Source organism: Jatropha curcas, chromosome 4, assembly GCF_041381405.1.
Source record: "Jatropha curcas cultivar XTBG-Jc1 chromosome 4, XTBG_Jcur_1.0, whole genome shotgun sequence".
In the NCBI taxonomy this organism is placed as follows: domain Eukaryota; kingdom Viridiplantae; phylum Streptophyta; class Magnoliopsida; order Malpighiales; family Euphorbiaceae; genus Jatropha; species Jatropha curcas.
The window spans coordinates 6,575,734-6,589,675 of NC_143154.1; the positions used below are offsets into that span (position 1 = coordinate 6,575,734).

The 13,942-nt window shown below is 35.8% G+C and overlaps 1 long non-coding RNA gene across 1 annotated transcript; it reads right to left on the bottom strand.

Moving 5' to 3' along the window:
- Positions 1 to 10,349: 10,349 nt before the first annotated feature.
- On the bottom strand, positions 10,350 to 12,706 carry LOC149496780 (uncharacterized). The gene is made up of 2 exons (XR_016320578.1): positions 12,365 to 12,706; positions 10,350 to 10,589 (listed from the first exon to the last, which is right to left on the bottom strand). It is a non-coding gene; the product is annotated as an uncharacterized LOC149496780 (long non-coding RNA).
- Positions 12,707 to 13,942: the final 1,236 nt, after the last annotated feature.

Sequence of the window (13,942 nt, forward strand, 5' to 3'; positions counted from 1 at the left end):
AGTCTTATTACCTAGAGCACTTCTTTTTTTTTTTTTTTTAGGATGAAAAGTGTTTATATTAAGAAGAAGAGTCCAACATTACAAATGGGACGGTAGAAGAAGGTTCATCTTCTATCCAAAAGGAATAATATGAAGAAAATAACTTTAGCTTGGACAAGTCATGAGTAACTTGATTGCGAAGCCTACAGATATGGAGGCAACTAAAACTAGAAAAACTAGAAATAAAGCATTCAAAGATAGAAAGAACAAAAATCGAATATTTTATGATTAAGGATGTTTTATGAATTCACTAACTGGATCGTAGAAAGAACATCATACTCCAAGGTTATAGAATGGAAGCCAAGGTTTAAAGTTGATTGAGCACCAAAACCGCAGCTTAAATCTTAGCATGTTCAACTGACAATTCACCCTGAGCCTTCGACAACATGCCATCAAAAATCTTACCTCTGTGTAATGACAAATCGCAGACCACATCCTTGCATATGAAAAACTGAAGCATCAATATTTACTTTGACCATATGTGGAGAAGGTTGTGTCCATATTACTTGGACAGCTTCAAGCGCAATATCCTAGTACTATAAAAAATTAGCATCATGAAAGTCATACAACCAAATCAAACCTATAGAAACAATTTGCAGTTCAAATAGCTCCTCATTCTGAAAAGGTTGTGACTTACAAGCCTTCTACATTGACCACATTATCATAAGAAAAACTTTAATCTTTTCTGCTACAAAAGTCTTGATCAAGTTATGAAACTAGTCCAGGAAAGAGGGTCCAGTTGCTAAATTCGAGTCAATTTGGAGCGAGCTCAATAACCAAATTGTTTTAGCCTTTAAGCAATCTCTTAATATATGGGCAATAGATTTAACTTCCTCTCCACAAATGACGCAAAGTGAGTCTCAGGACATACCTCTTTTTACCAATGCATCCCTTACTAGCAATTGATTTTTTCAAGCTCTAAAAGCAAAGTGTTTAACTTTAGCTGGGACTTATTTCCAAAGTTTCTTCCATAGACCTTGAAATTTATCAACTGATGTCGGGCCTTAGGTATTAGGCTGGTGGTCAAGAAAGCTTAGATGGTATCCGCTCTTTACAGAATAGTTTCCATCTTTGGTGAAGCTCCAAATCAATGAGTCTTGTTGCCTTCTGATATTAAGATGAATAGAAAATATCTGCATTGCTTTATAAGATGAGAGATAGCATTAACTAAATTATAATTTCTAGTAAAAAAATCTAAATTAATTAAGATATTAACAGTTGCATTCTCATCTAACAACACAACAGGGGAGGATATCATGTTGTCAAAATCAACCGGCAACCACTTATCCATCCAAATGTGAATATTATTAAGACTGCCCAGTCGCCATTTACAACTTTATCCACTGCTCCTTTAGCTTCATATATACTTCATGATATATAATTAGGTTGGTAACCCCATTGTTCTTCTAAATAAGAGGACGTAGGAAAATACTTTGCTTTCAATACCTTAGCTATCATCGAATTCAGAAATTTAATCAATCTCTGACCTTTTTGGCTAATAGAACAATATTGAGTGCATGAATATCTGATAAGAGTATTACCTAAAATGTGCTAGTCAAAGTTCTGTTGTAACCGTCCCCTTCTTCAGGGATACTTTTTGCTGTTCAAACTTGTTGTTCCTGATGTTTAGGAACTTAGTTGCTGATATTCAAATTTGTAATCTGTATATATTCAAATTATAACATGCAGAAATGACTACACCAATTCCTTTGAATATGTTGTTCTTCATGGTATCAGAGCCGCCAAGGTTTAAACACCATTATTTTTTTTTCTTCGATCTTTTTCTTCTCTATATCTCACTTAATGACTCCTTATTATGGCCTCTGCATCTACTCAAACTACCATTGTTCCTTCCACAATTCCATCAATTCAAAACCATGTTACAGTAAAACTCACCTCCACCAATTATCTCCTTTGGAAAACACAATTAATTCCCCTTCTCCATGGCCAACAATTGTATCATCACCTTGATGGCTCAGTTACTCCTCCCCCCAAACAACTCAATAATGTTCCAAATCCAGCTTATCTTGACTGGTTTGTTAAAGACCAAACTGTGCTGTGTTGGATTCTTAGCTCACTTTCTGAATCCATCTTGTCTCAATTCGTTGGTGTTACTACAGCTTACGATGCTTGGACTCGTCTAAAAACAACATTTGCTTCTACTTCAAAGGCACAAATCAGAACCACTAAGACTACTCTTTACTCTCTATCTCGAGATAATGATTCTATTGCAACCTATATGAATCGTGCTAAGCACTTGTTTGATCAGTTAATTGCCCTTAATGCTCTAATCTCTGAGGATAATCTCATTGATCACATCTTACGCAGACTTAGGTTAGATTACAGACCGTTCACCTGGAATATAGAAGCTAGACTTGCGCCGGTATCCTTTGATGATCTCTTTGGCCTTTTGCTTTCGGAAGAGATGCAACTTCAAAACTCCAATGCATTTCTTAACACACCCGCCGTTGCACATTTTACCAATTGTCAACCAAATCGTGGAGGTTCAAGAGGAAGAGGATGTGGTGGTAGGCGAGGAGGCTTCCAAACAAACTACGGTCGTGGACGACACCAAAATGCAGAAGGTTATAATCCTACTTGTTACAATTGTGGTGGAAATGGTCACACTTCTAATGTATGTCCTAGCCCCAAATATAACAAACAGAATTCCAAACCTATCAGCAACTACTCTTCCTCACCCACTACACCAAATAAACCATGGATTGTGGACAGCGGAGCGACTCATCACTTGAAGTCTGAATTGGAAAACTTGGGATTTCAATCAGAATATTCGAGAACTAATGAAGTTGCTCTTACAAATGGTAAAAAATTACCGATTTCTCATGTTGGTTCTAATCATATCACTCTTAATTCTCATGATTTTTCTTTAGACAATATATTGCATGTTCTAGATTCTAACACCAATTTATTGTCTGTTCGTCAATTTTCTATTTCTAATGATGTCTCACTTGAATTATTTCCCAATTTTTTTTGTCATTAAGGACCTTCAAACGAAGCAAATACTCCATCGTGGATAGGTTAAGGATGGTCTTTATGCTCTCGCCTCAATACAACTCCACCAACTTGCAATTCTGTCACCTTATCGACATGGCATGCTCGTTTAGGCTATGATTTTCTAAGACTGTTGATAAAGTTCTTTTATTAAATAATTTATCTGCTGCCAATAATGTGAATAAGTCTCTGTGTGAAGCTTGTTGTGTTGGCAAATCACACAAATTGCCAATTTTTAATTCTTCTTTTGTTGCGAAAGGACCATTAGAATTAATATGTTCTGATTTATGGGGCCCTACACCCATTCCTTCCTCTGATGGTTGTCTATATTATGTTCTCTTTTTTTATCATTTCACCAAGTACACCTGGATCTATTTCATTCGAAAAAAATCTGATGTGTTTTCCTATTTCGTTCAATTCCGGACTATCGTTGAAAAATTTTTGGTAAACCAATTAAACAATTTCGATTGGACTGGGGTGGGGAATACCAAGCACTTCAAAAATATTTGGGTGAAAATGGAATAGTACAACATAGTTCTTGTCCACACATCCCTGAACAAAATGGTTGTGTGGAAACAAAACACTGTCACATAACCGAAACTGGTAGGGCGTATTTACTTCATGCATTTGTGCCACCAAAATTTTGGGACCATGCCTTTGCTGCTGCAGTTTATACAATTAATCGACTCCCCATACCAACTCTTAAACATAAATCCCCTTATCAAATTATTTTTCAACGTAATCCAGATTATCATTTTTTTTCGTGTTTTTGGTTGCTCTTGTTATCCTTGGTTGCGTCCTTATTCAAAAACTAAATTAGAACCACATTCCACTAAATGTGTATTTCTTGGGTACAGTCTTTTGCATAAAGGATACAAATGTCTTTCTTTGTCTACTAATAAGATCTTTTTCTCACGACATGTTTTGTTTGGTGAACAGGTTTTCCCGTTCAAGGAAAGTGATGGCCGCTCATCTGTCCTCGGTTCACCACCTCCGCTACCATCTATTTTATCTCTTGTCAAACCCATTCCAACTGCTCCTACAAATACAATTCCTACCATTACTCCTTCAACCAGTAGCTTACCCACCATTCCCACCTTACCATAAAATTCAGTTACAACACAATATTCTCTAGCCGAGACCACTACTGCCACTATGTCTCCTCCAATTTCAGAACCAACATCTCTTCCACCTTCACGACCACCTGCTTCCACCACTCATCATCATCCCATGGTTACCCGTTCCAAAACCGGTAATCTAAAGCCAAAAATGTTTCAAGCTCCTGTTCCTTATGCTACACCATTTTCTTATCATGAGGCAACCAAGCATTTAATTTGAAGATAAGCCATGTCTGACGAAATTGAAGCTCTCATGGCCAATGGCACTTGGGATTTAGTTCCCCGATCACAAGCTACGAATATTGTTGGATGTAAATGAATTTTCCACATTAAAACTAAACAAGATGGTTTTATTGATCGTCATAAAGCACGCTTGGTAGCAAAGGGGTTTCACTAACCCCTACGGGTCGATTATATTGAACATTCAGTCCAGTTATTAAGCCAGCTACTATCCGATTAATCTTGTCAATAGTAGTTAATTGTGCTTGGCCTATTCAACAACTTAATATTTCTAACACCTTTTTATATGGAACTCTTGAAGAACCGGTATTCATGGACCAGCCTCAAGGTTTCATTGATCATAACAAACCGGATTATGTGTTTGCTTTAAAAAAAATCATTATACGAGTTAAGCAGGCTCCCCGTGCATGGTATTTCTGCCTTACAAATGCTTTGCACAAGCTTGGTTTTCAAGGTTCCAAAGTAGATAACTCATTATTTATTTTCTCACATGGTTCGGACACTACTTACTGCCTTGTATATGTTGACGATTTAATCTTAACAGGGTCTAGTACCAGTCTTCTGCAAACAATTATAAAAAAGCTGAAAACCAATATTGCTTTAAAGGACTTGGGACCACTCAACTATTTTTTAGGTGTTGAAGTTTTATCTTCTGCTGATGGACTACATCTTTCACAGTCCAAGTACATTTAGGAACTCCTTCACTATGTTCATATGCACGAGGCCTCTTCGGTCAGCACCCCCTCTTCTCCACAAACCTTATTGTATACGGATAGCTCCCATAACTTTGAGGATCCTAAATTGTATAGACAAGTGGTGGGAATGCTTCAATATCTAGCTCTTGCACGTCCGGACATCACCATGGCAATCAATAAAACTTCTCAGTTTATGCACTCACCATCTGTCAATCATTGGCAGGCGGTAAAGTGGATTCTTTGCTATCTCCATGGTACAGTTGATCATGGGTTGTTATTCTGGCCATGTTCAACTCCATCATTATTTGCTTTCAGTGATGCCGATTGGGGCGGTGATAAAATCGATCGCAAAAGCACTTCGGCTTATGCTATTTTTCATAGTGCAAATTTGATATTATGGTGCTAAAAAAAAAAACAAACGATTGCTTGATCCAGCACTGACTCGGAGTATCCTGCCTTAGCAACAGTAGCTTCTGAATTTATTAGTTACAAAATCTTCTTCATGAACTTAAGCAGTCTGTTCAGTCTATTCCTCGTATTTGGTGTGACAATGTCTCAGCCACATATCTTGCTGCAAATCTAGTTTTTCATGCTCGAGCCAAACATCTAGAACTGGACTTTCACTTTGTACGTGATCAAGTTCGCAAGAAAGTGCTTCGTGTTTCTTACATATCCACAATTGATCAACTTGCTGATCTACTCACCAAGCCGCTGTCAAAGCCCCGGTTTCTTAAGTTGAAGTTCAAACTCAAGGTCGTTCCTCCCATGAGTTTGCTGGGGGGGGTGATAAGAGTATTACCTAAAATGTCCTAGTCAAAGTTTTGTTGTAACCATTCCCTTCTACATGGATACCTTTTGCTGTTCAAACTTGTTGTTCCTGATGTTTAGGAACTTAGTTGCTGATATTCATATTTGTAATCTGTATATATTTAAATTATAACATGCAGAAATGACTACACCAATTCCTTTGAATCTGCTGTTCTTCAGCCGAAACCCAATTCCATCATTTGCTTTTGCAAAACACATCTTATCCCATGAACTCCAATGAATTTTCGTTTCCTCCTTTTTTTGACCCCATTGAAATGATGCCAAAAGAGACTCAATTTACTTGCAAGTATCTAAACCAAAAAGAAAGTAGTGCATGGTGTAATTCAGCATAGCTTGGGCAACGACTTTTATAAGGATCTCCTTGCTCGATCAAGATAAAGTCTTCTCCCTCCATCCCTTTAATTTATGAGCCACCCTATCACAAATAAATTGGAAAATAGCTTTTTTTTATATATATTTCCAAATTGCTACTGGCAAGCCCAAGTATAGCATTTATTTTACAATATTACATGTTATTATTAATATATACGATTATGTTTATATACATTTCCTTACATCTTATTTATATTCTTTTATGTTGCATAATAATTATTGATTTGGTGCATTATACAGGGTGAATTGTTTGATTACTTGTGCTGTGAAATTGTTATGCTTTGTTTGTGTGGAATTGGGATGAAGTGGGTTACCATGGATTTATGAGGGCGGTCTTCGATACCATCGGCCATGTATAGGGAGATCGGTGCCCCCATGTGCATCTGATGATATATGATATGGAAAACCACAGGGTGGCCGCCTGTAGGTATGGAAAAGAAAAGAGAGTATATAAAAAAGGAGAAGGCTATTCAAGTGAGGATTAGACCGGTCAACCATGTATGGGGGATCGGCTCTCTGGTGCACACGTTTCAGAGGGTAGGCCATGTGGGAGGACGGCTCGTCGGGGGTTTCAGTGACGCCATTGACTAATTTTCACTTGTTTAATTATTTGAAGGTGAAATTACTTGGGAGTGCTGATATTGTGCCATATGCTTGACTGGTTGTGTATTCACTTTAGTATCTTAGGGTGCATTTCCCGCGAATGCTTGTGTTATGCATTATTTATTATTATTCACTGAGTTGCAAAACTCACTCTTCTTTATTTAACTTGTCAGGAAGTAGAAGCCCATCGATCCTACTAAAGCTCTGCAATCTTCTCCATATGGCTATAAAAGGAAACTCCTAATTTCTATAATTATCTAATTTATGTATTGTTATATTAAAAAAAAAAAAAAATTCTCTGCTTCCAACTATTGTTGAACTCCGCAGTAGTAGGACATATGTATCTCTAGTCTTATATTCTTAGGTACGCTGATCTATAATTGTCCTTATTATTTATTTAAATACATATGAATCAGTAGCCCGTATTATGAATGAGATGTATTACTAATAGGCCCGAACTATGTTTTATTTGTGATATTTGAGATTGGGCTAGGATCATGTGATTACTATGTATATATGAATTAATATGGGCTTACTGCTCCTAGGATTTTGCGTGGCGTGTATGGGATTGGTAGTTTAGGCTTACTACGGGCCTTGGGGGACTTAAGCTTACCTGGGCCCTAGTGCCGGTCCGACCTATAATTTCGGGTCGTGACAAAGTTGGTATCAAAGCTTAGGTCTAATTCTAGAAGTAACTACGGAGTTATTTCTGTCATGTCTTGATGTAGTTTCACTTTGCCTCTTAAGATTCCAACGTGATCGTCTTTAGAGTCACATTATTAGAATTAGACTAAGGGATATAATTGATGTTAGTAGGATAGGACTTATTATGTTTTGATAAATTTTATTTTATGCTTTGAATTTCAGCATGGTGAATACCAGGAGAAGAGCATCTGATAATGCGGTGCTATGCTCCATATGAGGCTTCTTCCGGGCATCCAGCCCCAGCTAGACGATGAACCGGTAGACCTGCTAGAAATGTTATTAATGAAGAGGAAAGAGTTCAGGAAAGTCAGAATGAGGAAAATATAGCTAGAAACCCCCCCGGAAGTAAACACATTGATGACTAGACTTCAACAGGCCATAGCTGCTATGAATAATATGTTGATGTAGCAACAACAGTTCTTTCAGGCTCAGCAGTAGCAACAGCAGATGCCTCCTCCCATACTCGATCTGACAGCAAAGCCATTTCAGCCGGCTCCACCTACCATTATTTTGAGGGCCGCTAATGATACTCTTTATGATAGATTTATCCGGTATAAGCCACCAAGTTCACAGGAACTGAGGATGCTCATTCATCTTTAGCCAGAATCAAAGAGTTTTGTGTTGAGTTAGGCTATGATAATGAGAGGTCCATTGTATTTGCGGGCCATAGGATGGAGGGTATAGCAGAGATATGGTTTAGAGACTATATTCAACCTTCTATTTTTGGGATGTCTTGGCAGCAGTTTTCTGCTCTTTTCATGAATCAGTTTGTACCAGAAGCTGACTCGGAGAGCCAAAATGAGAGAATTTAAGTCTCTGGTTCAGGGAGATTGTCTGTTGATGAGTATGCCACCAAAGTTATATAGTTGAGCAGATATGCTTTGGGATCTATAACAGATGAAGGCACTAAGATGTATAGATTCATTAGTGGGCTGAATGCAATATACGATACTTTACTTCAGCAGAGAGAGCAAGACTTTAGTGCTGTGATTGATTCAGCAAGGCAGATGGAGACCAAGTACATTTCTGACGGGGTGATTTTGGGCAGAAGAGGTAGTAGGACTACAGCTCCATTTGGAGATCTTGGTGTATTTGGGATGAGTGGATCCTTTGCTATGGGTACGCAGTCTCCAAGTTCTCAGTTCTAAAACTAAAAAAAAAAACGCCACATTGCGATCGATTTTTGCGACGGACTTAAATCGGTCGCAATTTTGCGACCGATTTGCGACGTATAGGCAAATAGTCACAGATTTTAGCGCTGAAAATTCCCACGAGTTTGGTTTTCAGTTTGTGACCCGTGTACTACGGATTTGCGACCGATTTTGCGACCGATTTGCGACTAAGTGTTTTTCTGTCGCAAAATTACGCGCGTCAAAAATAGGAATAAGTTCTGAGACCGATTGGCGACAAAATTGCGATCGATTTTTGCGACCGACTTCTTGAGTCGCAAATCGGTCGCAATTTTGTCGCGTAGTAAAACGACGTCGGATAATTAAAAATTGCGACCGATGTTAATAAAATTTGCGACCGATTGGTCGGTCGCAAACTTTAGGGCTTTAAACGCGACGCCCTCTCCTTTTTCTTTCTTCTTCTTTCTCTCTTCTCCTTCTCCTCTCCTCTCCTCCGTCCGCAGCGCCGCTCCAGCCTCTCCTGACAACGCTCCAGCCCGCCTGACGCCGCCACCGTCGCTCCATTGCAGATCCGGTCACTCCTCAACGCCGTTCGCCACCGTTTGGACATTATTTGAGGTAAGACCGATTTGCATTTTATTTTTTTTGAATTTTTTTTTCTTTTGCGATTTATGTGTTTTTTGCAATTTATTATTATTGTTACTGTTATTATTATTATTATTAATATTGTTAATGTTGTTATTATTATTATTATTATTATTATTATTATTATTATTATTATTATTATTATTATTATTATTATTATTATTATTATTGTATTCAAATGTTACTGTTAGTGTTATTATTATTATTATTGTTATTATTATTGTTAATGTTATAATTATTATTATTATTAATATTGTTATTGTTATTATTTGAAAAATAATATTGTTATTATTATTATTATTATTATTATTATTATTATTATTATTATTATTATTATTATTGTTATTTAAATTGGTACTGTTATTATTATTATTATTATTATTATTATTATTATTATTATTATTATTGTAAGCCATTGTTACTGTTAGTATTATTATTATTATTATTATTATTGTTAATGTTATAATAATATTATTATTATTAGTAATATTGTTATTGTTATTATTTGAAAAATAATATTGTTATTGTTATTATTATTATTATTATTATTATTATTATTATTATTATTATTATTATTATTGTTATTAAAATTGTTACTGTTATCATTATTATTATTATTATTGTTAATGTTATAATTATTATTATTAATAATATTGTTATTGTTATTATTTGAAAAAATAAACTCTCCAATCTCAATTACTAATTTTTAAAGTGTAATACTCCCAAATCCACATCAAATCTCTTTAAGTGCCCAATCCTTCTGTCACGACCCGATTCCATGGGCCGGACCGGCACTAGGGCCCAGGTAAGCTTAAGGCCCCCGAAACCCGTAGTAAGCCTGAAATATTAAAAATTTACTATCTCAAATTAATTTTAAACGTTCAGCTCATATTTATAGAGAAAAATAAACCTCAAGATTTTATCAAGTTTCGGCTCAAATTATCAGCTACCACATTTCACAGTTTGGGCCCAATTAACAATACATCACTTTTTAATATGGGCTCACAAAATAATTTCGTCTATGATAATACACAACTAAATGTAAATAAATTCTACAACTGCGGAGTCACTAACTGATTGATATACATAGCCTTTTATACATACAGTTACATAGTGAAATAATTATGGAACTAGGGAAAATTCCTTTAGTGCCCTGCGTCGAAGAAACGTATCCTAAATCGAATTAGAGAGAAACTTACTTCCTGAAAAAAATTAGACAAGATATGTGAGCTTTCTAAGGAGTGACTATTATTACACAACACACACATTCACACAATTGTGTAAATATATATAAATCTAGTCGTCCGACTAGTTATATGCTCACGCAGCCAGTCACACAAATGGCATGTCACCAGTACTCACAAACAATATCACCTTCAAATAATCACATCACGTGGAAATTGGTCTATGGTGTCACCGAAACCCCCGATGAGCCGTCCTCCCACATGGCCCATCCTCTCATAACGTGTGCACCAGGGGGCCGATCCCCCATACTGGCCAACCGGTCTAATCCTCACTTGACCAGCCCTCTCATTGTTTTTCCATTCTCTCTTTTCTTTTCCATACCAACAGGAGGCAACCCGGTCATCTCCATCAAATCTAGATCATTAGGCGCTCACAACAGGAGGCCACCCTGCGGGCTGCGATCAAACCTAGATTATCAGGTGCGCCCAATAAAGAAGCCAACCTGTGGTTTTCCATATCATACAAATCACAACAGTAGGTACACACGGGGGCGCCGATCTCCTATTTACCCGGCCGACGGTCCAACCGTCCTCACAAACCCATGGTGACCCACTTCATCCCAATTCCACACAACAAAGCACAACAATATCACAACGCAATTAATCAAGTATTGCAATTAAATTCAAACATATTGATCGATTAGACATTGTAATGCAATGCGCAATTAAACATCCAAAATCAATGCAAATAAATAAATAAATAATAGTATTGACAATAAACAACAATAATAAAATAAATAACGATAATAACAATAAGAATGAAAATAAATAAGTAAATATGTAAATAATGAAATCTATAATAAAGATAATAAATAATCAGAGCACCAGATTTATTATGTACCAAATTATAGAACTACTCTAAGTAAACTTATTAATTATGTGATTAATTAAAATTTAGTCTAGTTTCTGTCAAAATTTCGGCAGCACCTCCCCTAAAAATCGGACTATCTACTTGCTTACATATCACAATATCATTATCTCTTTCTCAATCAATGCACACAGCCCATCCGTCGGGCAATCAATCAATTTAAAATCCCATCCTCCTTTCATAACAACAATATCAACACTCAACTAAAAATTTACAAACTAATTCTAATAATATCCATATAAGATCATTTATTAATTAAATTATTAGCTTTACGGTAACTAATTTGTTAAACAGCTAAAACATATTTTAGCCATAACTAATTATAACTACTACCTATTAAAATTCGATTTTTATATCGATATCGAAAATGACTAGGCCTCCCAAGTCTTAATTTATCAAATTTCGATTCTAGCTGTTAACCAACTAAAATTCGCCTTACTTCTCTTATGCACAATCGGCTAGTTTTGATCTAATGGTTATCTAATTAACTAATTAACTAATTAACTAATTCTAATTTATTCTTTCTCCTCAAATCACCTAGTCATAATAATAATCATGTAATTTATTTGACAATGTTCTAAACTAATTTACAATTAGTTTATTCTAAAGTCCTAAACCAGTTAACAAATCATGTTCGCTATCCAAATACGCACACTAATCAATCTAATTTATTTACAAAAGATTATAAATGTTCATATATTTTTTTATTTTTTTTATTTTATTTTTTATTATTATTATTTTTTTAGTTAATTCAATAAGTTAATATCTTGTTATTCAATTTAGTCTATTTAATAACTCGATTAAATTCATTAGTCAATTAATTCTTTATATATATAAAAATTAAGAATTGAATCTTAGAACATACCCATTGGGAATCGGGCGACGATTCCATGATCAGCGCAAAGAGAAGAGGATTCTGTCTCTCGGGGCCTCGCCGGAGTGCCGCCGTCCGGTCACCGGACCGCCGCCGCCGACCGCCGTGCACGGTGGCCGGAAATTCAAATCTTGAGCCCTAGGCTTGCCTGAAACGGCGTGAATCGCCGGAAAAAGGGTGTCCAAAACTTCAAGCTCTTCCCCTTCAAAATAGACACAATTTCAATTCAAATCTACGCTATAATCTTCTTCCTCACGTTGAGTAGATGTTTTTAGAGTATTCATTTGCCGAATTTGGTGGCCGGAGGAAGGAGATCGAAGAAGAGGGAGGAGGAGGTGGTCACGCTACTGAAGAAGGAGAAGGAAGAAAAGAAAAGAAAAAGAAAGAAAAAGAAAAGAAAGCAAATGGGCCGGTCCGGTTCGATTCGAATCGGTTCGGTCCGATTCAGTGATTTGGTCTCATTTCGTTTGGTTTCAACATAGTTAATTGATTTTTAGGTCCGGTTTAATTTATCTAATTATTTAGTTGGATCATAAAACATCTCTTCAATTTACTTTCTAATAGTACAACAAATAATGATAATAATAAATTAATTTAGGATAATTAGTTTATATCGTAGAGTTCCATTTTATTTCATCAAAATTTCCAGACAGTTTGTTATTGGGCTTGGGCCCAATTCAAATTCAGGCTCAAGTTAAACTTGCTCGGTCTTAACAACCCATACTATCCAAAAATTCGGGTTTTTGATTTAATAAAAATTCCAAAATTTTGAAAATAAAATTTCGGGGTATTTCACCTTCATACCTTTTTCTTTTGCTCGAGATAACGAAACAGAATAACAAGTAATTGTACAGGAACCAAATAATTAAAAAGAAAAGGAAAAAAATGTAGTATTTATCTAAAATTATCTAATTAAATATATAGTAATCTATCTAGCTACATGCAATACAAGTTCAATGCTCATATATACTAATATAAAAAATTAGTATTACACTTTTTTATTTATGTTTTTCGTGACCAAGGTTCTGAAACTTTCGGTCTCAATATAAAGATCGCAAGTTTCAGTTTCAAATAAGTTAAAATTGAATTTATAAGTTGATGGAACTTTAAATTAACCTAAACCTAATCAAAGTTCTGAAAGCAGGAGATATTTGCACAAAACAGGCACAGTGAGACTGGCGGTGATGGAGCATGACCTTCTCGACACACAGGCGGATCCATATCTGCTATAGAGACAGTTCGATTATTAGTAAGTGAACTAGTCCCTATTTATGAAACTGATGTTTAATGAAAGGACACTATGTATATTATTATATCATGCATAAAAATTCATTACAGGCTAAACAATTAGGTCATGAGCCAAACCTCATTGAGGTGTTTACATACACTCACACGAAGGACCACGATCTGAATACGTTTGTCAACAGACGTGCGGTGAGCGTCAATGTAAGTAACAATGAATAATATTTACATTTACCCTCTACTCGTTGCGAAGATGTACAAAGTTCAATATAATAAAGCTTGCAATTGCATTGATTAATTAATTTTTTGTTTTCAGGAGAACTATAC